Below are 10,375 nucleotides of genomic sequence, written 5' to 3'. Positions count from 1 at the left end.
AAGCCTTTCAGTAGCAACTTTGTTCGGGGTTGCCGTGAGATTCAAACACGCTAAGGCTTCGGCACTTGAAGCTTGTGACCCCTGAATGCCTGGCTTTGATAGCAAGTCTCTGGGGAGCAGTGCGCGACCCCGAGTTCGTTTGCATCCTTCGTTCTTGTACTCATTGAATTTATATGTCGTTATTGGTGGTGTTGCGAAGCAAACTTCACGCTTTGTTCTCAAGTGGTTGCTTACTCCCCATCAAACTCATTTGGAAAGTCGTGTCTGCAAAGTGACCACGCCAGGATCACCTATTTCGTCTAAAATTGCTGCAATGACCATCACCGATCGAAGCAATATCATGCTTCAATGTGTGTTTTCCCTTTGCAGAGCTGGTCAAGCAGGACAAGATCTCTCAACGCCTAATCATCCTGTCAGAAAACCTTCAGAAGAAACAGGACGAGGACGCAACCCGCAAGTGGCAGCAGTCGCAGCAGGCCCAGCGGTGACTCCCAGCCTATGACATTGATGGAGCCCGGCCTGCTGCAATACCCTAGGCAGACCAGTGCCCTCCCTACAAACAGGCCCGTGGGCCCACTATACCCCATTTCCAGACAAACATGGGGGCCGAACCCAATGTGGCGAAGCACTTTGGCAAAACTGGCTTCTCATCACGATCTCAGACGTATCTTTGCAGCTGCAAGAGTCTGGCAAACCTGTTCATGGAACAACGGTTGGAATATGACCGTTCAAGTTCGTCATATTCCACAGTTGCAGCGAAGCTAGCAACCCAACTCCTTACGTTGAGCTGAATTCCATGAACAACATCATGCTTTGAAAGACTCTTGCAGCAAGGACGAGCTTTTCAGAGGATTTGGGATGTGTGGAAGAGTGATGGTCGCAACACTATGTTGAAGTGGTAGGTGAGGGCAGCGCTGTCTAGGAGAATTGCTGCCAATGATGACATCCAGAGCTCTTGCGCTGTAATCTTTAGTCTTCGGAGTGCAATTCGATTTCATGTATCCGGGAGTGCCATGCCGAGGCACACATGTATGCTAGGACAGTGCCAGGACAATCTGTAATCTTGTCACTCAAACTTTGAAAGGATCAACGACAACACGATGTTGTGCCATGCTTAAATGCCGCTTTGATGCAAATGCAATGGTACTAGACGCGCGTTCAATGCACTAGGAGCTCCTCGAGGGTGCGTACGCTGTGCAGCTAGTGGCACTGTGCGAGGCTGCACGCGTCGGAAGATGTTCTCCGAATCTTGGTGAACAGGCGACCTGTTGACGAAGTGACTATCTACTTGTTGCGAGCCTGCCGCGAGCGTTCAATTATAATGGCGGAGACCCCGTACGTACATTCCATACAGGTCTACCTACAGGTCGAAGTACAGTAGAACCCCGACCATTCACTGTCTGGTGACACGCATGCATGCATCGATTAGCGTCATGACACCCAAGCACGCAACGTTATGCCGGGTGGCTTTAGCGAAGGCATTGGGCGCGATTTTGGGCGGAAGTCGCCAGGCAAACCATCCCGAAGCCCGAGGTATCGTTACTGACGGAGGAGGCAGTTATCTCACCTCACATACACGAGGCTGACGTGTACCAGAGCATGCCAGCTTGGGCAGACAAATTTCTCTCTTGCAACAGTGAATGCCTTTATTCAAGCGAGAGCGTTTGGAGGCAGAGCCCGTGGTTGTGCACGAAACTATGGCGGCCAGTCAGAATGATGTCCGACTCACCGTTCAGACCCACATCGCAATTATTAATCGTTCTGACATACTTGACCTAGTCGTACCAATAACCATTGCTCACAATTGCGTTATGGTGGGTCAACGTAGTTGACTGTGAAAGGTTTTTTGCTGCGTATACTTCTCCGAGCCGCGCACCCTTTCCCACTTTGCACTTTGCCAGCACTGTGCGTCGTGTAGTGAGACAGACTGCCTCTGCACGCTCGACATGGTTTGGAGAGGACCTTTGAGGTGTCCTGCCATCATCACCACAGGAAGGTACGTTTGGGAAATCTTCTTGTCTGTTTTCGATAGCAGGAAGTAGATGGGTACGTACGACGTCGCAACTCCCCAACTTCGACGATTGCACATTGCCACCCATACTTGACGCCCAGCAGCTTCAGAGATATGTCATGGGGGGCCTGTGTTATTTTCATTGAATGTTTCCGCGTGTTGTGAGCGGGTTGGCGTATACCAAAGCAGCATTTTATCGTTTTGGTAAGCACCAACACGTGCGGCCTACCATCTTGAGCCATCACACCTTTCTGAGCTACGCATTTCCATATAATTTACCTCTTTCACTGCATATAATCACTCTGAGCTGGCGGGATTTGATCGCTGGTGCGCTACCCACTCAAAGCCAATGCACCCTGACGAGGCGAACTTGGGAAGCCGACTGCACAGTACGTTGTGAATATATTGCTGCTATCTTACAGTGTGCGAGCTTTTGCTCAGAACATTTCTAAAGCTTCGGAAATAGATGAACCCTGTGAATAGGTTCTTGCACAGGGATTGTGTGTTCAAGGCCACATGGCCTCGTGAAAGGCTAGCCAATTTCCGACGTCGGAGTTTTCTTGCGCCTCCGGCTGCAGTCCTGCATCAGTTTCCATGCCTCCTTGTACGAGCTCTGTTGCGGAGACTTGAAGCGTCGTACCAGCGAGCACTGTCGAGCTTTCCGAAGCAAAACACTGTCGTCCGCTAAGTCAAGCGGTCAATCAGGCGCAGCGCAAGCGTGCCAAGCATCGTGAAAATCGAACTAGGAATCATGATAGGCAGACGGAATGTCCTCTCGCATAGCTTTCACGCTTCCATGGCTGGAAGTTCTTTCACCAGCAGTGTGGGCCTTTTGTGCACATGCCTGGATCGCTGCGCACCCTTACCCACTTGCTTCTACGATGCAGAGAGGCGTGTACTACGTAAGTGCATGCGGCCTCTACGCCTCACATGCAAGGGATATATTTACTCACGTCGCATAAGCCAATGGTTGTAGCATGCATGCTTCACATTTGGACTGGCACGTCCTTTGAGATTCATGTGCACATCTCCAGTTGACAATTTGCTTCGTCCCGTCACCCTCAAGGTTGGCCCACGGTATGCGACCCAGTCAATGTTTACTTCTGAATGGTTATGTACGGGCAATGCAGGACTGATTCGAGGCTATCCACCTGAGAGGTCTTCTTGCAGAAGTCGACTTGAGCCCTAGGTGTGTTCATGTACATCAAATTGTCGCTCTTGGTTAGTTTTGCAACAGGCATGCACCTTCCAAATGTGTATATTCGCAATTGGTTCGTATTTTTTTATCTGTCGGCCAGGCGTGTCCGCAAGTTTACGAGTGTACCATCGCCCTCGGCAAGAAGGTAGCATCGCCTGAAAGCCACCGACGGGCACACTGCGCCACTGCAATGCCTGCACGACTTGAAACGTTGCCTGCTGTCATTATCATCGCTAAGTGACCAATGTTGTGAAATGGACAATCTGTAAGGACAGGTCGACGACACAATGCTCGAATAGGGCTTGTATAAAGTTGGGCGTGCAACAGGCTATCCAGATTGGACGTGTCGGGAATTGGGAACCACGTCATGTCCTCGAATACTGTACGAACGCCATACACTGACCCGGCAGAGTATCAACCTCAGTGTTTGCTGCACCATTCTGAGCCTGGTGACCAACACAGTTTTTACAGAGCAAACGACCTCTTCACTGGTAAGACTATTACTCAAAGACCCCATTCGGGTTCTCTGAGTTGACCCGAAAACAGAGTCAGCGATGGATGGCAAGTACCAGATTGATAAATCGACCAGACACAGCACCAGCATGCAACTCGTGAGATGCAGTTGAGACGATTATGAGTGGTCTGCAGGGGCCTACGTGCAGCATCAGTTTCAGACAGCATAATGCTCTCCTTTGCGCATCAACCATCCCGCCGTCGGCACTCTCAGGTTGCCACCCTGATCTTCTTACTTGCCAGCTGTGCTCTCTCGGCAAGCCTGGCACAGGATGACTCATGTGACTGTACCGTGGCCTATGACTGTGTCCTTCCCGTGTCGGATGCCGACACCTTCCGCAGCGCGATCGCTCAGCGTTGCATCTCCATTAAAATTCTGCAGCATCTCGACCTTGGCAGCAACCCTATCGAGTTCCCAGCCGGCACAGAAAGCATGATCATCTGGGTACGAGCTCCCCCTGCCATAGTGTGCGCTTGGCCCGATCATCAGGCCATCGGGGTCATCTGAACCATGTGGACAGTTGGAATCACCGTTTAGTAGCGACTGCACGCATATACCGCGGCTAGTACAAGGTTTGTCTTTACAACAAAGGCAGAGCCTTTGGACACGTACACACCCACATATGTGCATGGTACTAGCATCGTTCAGGATGTGGACAATACCAGAACTATCTAGTTCCCAACATGAACTAACCATGACAATGCGAACAACTCAACAAAGTGAATAATCGCCTTAGTTTCAACACTTAGTCAATGCGAGATGAGCAGTAGAATACGGTTCGCGGCACCTTCGGGCCATTCATTCCTCTTCGCATCTTGACAGACGAGATGGCAGAGCGTCAGCGCTTCGCCAGACGGCATCATTGGCAGGTCCAGACGCCTGAAAAGGCATCAGTCTCTGGGGAGCATCATCATGGCAAAGCACTGAACAGCGAATGAGCGTGTAGGGTGAGTGCTCACGGGACCGACCAGCCACTGAGGCGTTTCTACCAGCATCGCCAAACGACCTCGGCACAGATGGCCGATACCCCTGTGGCATTCACTCGAGCGCTGGCGATAAGGACATGTTCACCATTCCCACCGCAAGGTTCATCTATCTCTCGAACCTCGTCTTGCATTCCAACCCGCCAAAAGCCTCCGACCGCACTCGCAATGCCATCTCCCTCAACGACGGCGAGCTCTGGATGGCCAACACAATCATGGGCGGCTTCACAGCTGCCAGCATCCTCGCGCAGAATTCAAACATCTACCTCCTCAGTGCGTCTTCACTTGATCAGCACATGTCTCCAGGTTTTTTTTGTATTCTGCACCTCCGTTGGCATGTTTGTTCTGTTGTTCTCGCCTCTTGTATCTCTCATCTTGCCGGTCCATTGGCTCCTCCAATGTTCGATCTTTGGTCTTACTGACGATTTTACAGTGGCCTTCTTCACAGTTCTATGATGCTTTGCAATGCTGAGTCTCATGCGGCAATGATACGCCAGATGTAGTGTTGCGCCATAATGCGGCTTGCACTGCATGTCTGTCCGCAAGTTTCATGCATTTTCGGGCATCTGGACCCACAAATTGCACAGCCTGACGATGCGCTAGCATGCATGCAGTTGTATGCATCATTCTCAGGCAGTGCAGAAGGCATTTGCACGCCAGCTTGTGACCGTTCGTCCTTTGGACGTAAACATGACGACGATGAGGTACCTCTGATGCCTTTGAATCCCTACCAGATCTGCATATTGGCGAGTTCGAGTGCAAGTGGGAATAAGTATCACATGCAACCCCCCCCAAGGGCAGGAGAACAGGTGACCGAGAACTTGTTAGACATGTGCGTCATGCAGACACGCAATCCTATCAAGTGGGGAAAATCAAGGCCAACATGCCCGAGGTCGGCCTCAACTTCCTCGTCACGTCTGACTCACAGAAGAAGCTCCTCCTCTCGGACACGATCTTCCACACCGACAATCTTCAGGGGTACAGCCCTGTGTTTGTGGGGGCGGATGCGGCCCCCCCGGGCGCCAACTATGTCGACGGCGGAACCTTTTTCCGGCAGGACCCTGTTGTGGTGATTACCGGCACAAAGATGTTCTTCCATGTCCACGAGGCCTTCCAGGGAACCTGTCTCGGGCTCTGCATAGGTTTCAGCTCCTCCACTCAGCCAGAAATTTACATGGACGCTGTGCAGCGTTCTGGGAATCCAACGGGCACGGGCGAGCTCCTGGTGTGCCTCAGCCTCTCGTCAACGGTGCATCGCTCGATGCGTCACTGACTCTTGTCTTGTCAAGACACAATCGGGGCCAGCCCAGAGATGAGGAGTTAAAGTATCTCGTATTTATCTTATCCCGTACTGTTGCGATGCTGTACAGTGCTGGTAGGTTGCGGCAATGCGGCCAAACCCTTTTATACCAATGTGCAACACTACCAACCTGCAACAGTGCAGTAGTGCAGTGTTGCGCAGTGGTGTACTGTTGTAAGCCGTATTCTTTCTTAGCAAGTTTAACTGCCGCTGAATATTCAATTGAAATCGCGAAAAAATGGCCGTTTCAAAAAGTTTCATCCTATATCTCCAGAAATTTTGGTCAAAAAATGGTGATTATTACCATCTAGTTTTTGGGGCTATCATAATAAATAATCTCGATTTATTGTACCTACGGTTGAATGGTTTGCGACTCATTTGAAGAACAAAGTTTGAATATTAGCGTGATTGAATAGTTAGCGGCGATACGGTACTATGAGATGCGCGAAAGTATCAGCTCAGCTTCAGGCAAAGGCACCGAGTATGTAGTGTTGCACATTGGTATGATAGGGTTTGGCTGCATTGTTGCGGTGTGCAATGCAGAGCCCTTTGTCGCGATGACAACATTTTGGAAGTCATCGCAAGGTGTCTGAAAGGAGCTTGCGCCCATCAGGATTCTGAAAGGAGCTTGCGCCCAATTTAAGGGAAAGATTCGCATATTCAGCATGCACCATCACGCATGGAAGATCACGACCGAGGCTGATGAGGCATTTGCTAGTACAGGTGGTCCCCACAGCCAACTGGGCTTCTGGTGCGACGCTCGCACTTCAGGACTTCACCAAGCTAACTTGGGAGGACATCAAGTCCGACGGCTACGGCCTTGCCTGGATTCAAAATGTCGTTGGTCTGGTGTGTTTCCCTTCCCACTTTCCCGAACCAGAACAACCGGAATGCATTCAAAACCTTCCTTTTCAGAAGTACTCTGTTACTGCAAGCTTCTAATGCCCCACACCGACCCTCTTCCTCTTTTCGTTGAAAGGGCCATGTGAGACCCACACACTCTGCGGTAGTATTGTCAAATTCAGAATCGTCATCAAATGGTCATCGTTTTGGAAGCTTCAGTGGTGTCACCCTTGCACAATCTCTGACCGTGACAAGATTGGTGCTTATGAATAGATGTCGGCCCCCTATGGAGCACACTTTTTATCGAGAAAAGTACAATTCGTGCGATTTTCTTTTCCAGCACAAACCTCAGAGTTCCGCCGTTCTATCGACGTACAACATTCGTGGAGGCGTACAATGTCAGAGTTCTCCTGCACATAGCTTTGCCATTGTATTGCTGTTCAATATGCCTGGAGGTGTGTGATGTCAGGGTTTGCATTCTGCAGAATGTTCCTGGTTCGTCCCTCGCCTCCAACCCCCCGAGCACTATCCCGCTCGCCCCCCCCCCCTCCAAGGACTCCACGTGGAAAACATGGTACACCATCGTCATCGCAGCGTTGGCCGCGCTCCTGCTTGTCTGTATCATTGGCGCCGTCATGTACCGCCGCGGACGCAATGACTCAGCCCAAGTTGCCCTCGAGGAGCAACGCGTCCTCCAAGCCGCCGGCCTTAGCGCGCCCCCCGTCTCCAGCAACTGGGCGGACTCGCACTACGGCACGCCGTATATCAGTCCTATCTCGAAAGCATTCGTTCCCTCGGGCCCGTACGACACCACCCCAGATGCACGCGTGATGGTGCAGTCTCGTAACGGTCCCGACTCCTCCGCGTATGACTCCATCACCCGCCCCTCGCGAGTACTGCCCCCCTACGAAAAGAACTCGTATGAGTCATCGCACAGTGGCTCCGCATCAGCTGGCGGGCGGCCACTGCGGCAGTTCCCGAACGGATATGCAGCTGCTTCGACGATCTCTACGGAGTCGCACACAAGCGCGCTCGGAGTCAACACGTACATGGACGACGTCGCCGCGGGGACGACGTACCAGGCGAACCTCACTGCCAACATCAGGGGGGAAAGCGGAACTATCAGGCGGAGCTTGACATGCTTGAAGCCCAGCTGGATGCAGTTGACGAGCGGCAGAACGGCATTCTGCTCAAGCGCTACCAGCTGTTGGGCCCCTCGGAGCGTCGTGCTGGCGGTGTGTTCTTCTTACAAGGTTGGTGTATTGTGCCGGAGGGTATGTTGTCAGGGAGTTGTTTGTCACCAATGTGCTTCGGGATCGGCCTATGCAGGTGCAACGCTGTGATGTACCGGCGCTCTCAAGTTTTGGCTCGTGCGAGGCCGTGCGTTTATGACAGCTTGCCTGTCCCGAAACTGACGTTCTACGAGCTGTGTATTCTTCACAACGTACAACGTTTACCTCCTGCCATTGTCTATACGATGAAATGATGATGTATCGGTGTAGAAGAATACCACGTGGACATTGGCAACTCCCAAGTACAGTAGTCTAGACAACGCTTGGACACGACCGCAACGCAAAGCAGCTCTGAAGGTTTATTTATTGGTATCTACAATTGTGATTTCTGTCTACATGATGTTTGGATCGGCCTTTCTTTGATAGAGAACGGAACGCAACCAATGCACCCAAGCGTTTTCAGTCAACAGTACATCTTGAAAATCACTTTACCAGTACCCAAGGCAAGCGTATGCTGAGGCCGTGTTCTGCTAAATGTTGCTATGTTACGTCTTCACCTGAATTCCATCCATCGGAGTGTGCAGGGCAAGGGATGGTGCAGTTTGCCGATATGGTGTACAACTCCAAGCGGAAGGTGGCCATCAAGTTCTTCCTTTCGCGTGTTGCCTTCAACGTTGAGCAGGGGCATTACGCGAATCCTGCCCTCCAGCGCGTGCTCCCGCCTGTTGACGACGTTGTTGGAAACGAGGATGGCAGCTGTCGCGATCCGTTCGGCCGGTGCGCCCTCCATTCGCGAGTGTTTCTATGATTGTGCTACTCAATGGTCTAGTAGCCATGTAGATAGCGACCAGCTCCTTCGCGACTGCAACGATCCTCCCGCCCTGCCCTGTCAGTGCAATTTTTGTGTTGTTGTGCTGTAGCATGTAGTACCGCTTTGCCGGTGGACTTGAAACCATCCTGGCGTTTTAGCACTTTGTGTGTTTCTCGCTGCCGCAGGTAATGCGCCAGGTGGTGTAACTTGCAGGTCCAGATGCCTGAAAATGCTCGAATTCTGGTGACAAGGAGGGTTGATACGCAATCTGTCGAAGCATTATCTCACGGTGCTGTGCCCTGCAGGCCATTCCCGCCCCTCGTGGTGGTGGAGAAGGGGGAGTCGCTCGATGAGTGGTCTCGGAGGATGCAACAGGCTGACTTTGCAAGTCGAATGCACATCATTATTCACCTGGTCGAACGGGTCAAGATGCTCCATGACTGCGGGTTGGTGCACCGAGACCTCAAGCCCAGCAACACTATCTACCTCACGTCCCGTAACGAGTGGACTCTGATTGACTTTGGCTCCGCCGCTGCCATTGGTGCGTTCACGTGTTCTCTTGGAAGGTGCACGTGCTCTTGGAGCGGCCTGTAACTGACCTGGACACAAATGCTGCTACTTGCACACCAGCATGGCTCTCCAGGGCATCCGAGAAAGGTTCCACGAATGCATGTAAGCACTACATATATCGTGGTGGTGATGTGGACGTTCCCTGCGAGGGAAACCTGTGTGTCTGCAGCAGTGCCTGTCGTGATGTTGGAGTGGCTCAGTATGACTGCCGCAAGCGATGAAACATTGCCCATCGCCATCAATGGGCCATCACAACTATGAAAGAGCTTCTCAAAACAACCGTTTTTCAAAAGTGGGAGCGTTCCAATGCTCTTGCCAGCATCGTGACTTCGATCATGATCAGACATCTGATCAAGAGCGTCATCACCTTACATTCATGATCAGATTTAATCATGGTCTGGTTGCCGTAATCATCCAATTTGTGTTGTCCAACTGCGTGTTTCTGATCCAACAAACTGGGCAGCCAACAACGCATGTGCACCGTTCGACCGGTGTGTTTTTACCTTCGCTACATGCTTTTTCCTTTGGTGCCGGTTCGGTGAGACAGAGACACATGGGCGGGTGTGCCTGATAGCTCTCGATGCTGGGCACCCCGTCGCACAAGCCGCGCCGCATTCTGACATTACATGAGCACACGAGTGCTCTTGAAAGACACGGCTGTCGGCGAATCTTTAACGGTCGTAGGGTGCATGCCATCGTCATCCGGTCTCACAAGGATCGAGACCAGCATCATCTCAATCGAGGTGCACGCTGTGCAGGTTCGGTGTGTCCGTTGAGCATGAGCGTAGCATACGCAGCGCCCGAGGTGGTCAACGCGTTTGAAGCGCGTCTGGGGGGAATGGAGGTTCGGCCGGCAGTGGACGTATGGTCGCTCGGAGTGATGTCCTTCGAGCTGCTGACACATACGCGGGTC

The sequence above is a fragment of the Nuphar pumila genome, unplaced genomic scaffold, assembly GCF_984573655.1.
Source record: "Nuphar pumila unplaced genomic scaffold, dmNupPumi1.hap1.1 HAP1_SCAFFOLD_716, whole genome shotgun sequence".
Lineage (NCBI taxonomy): Eukaryota > Viridiplantae > Streptophyta > Magnoliopsida > Nymphaeales > Nymphaeaceae > Nuphar > Nuphar pumila.
This window is presented reverse-complemented; position numbering follows the sequence as displayed.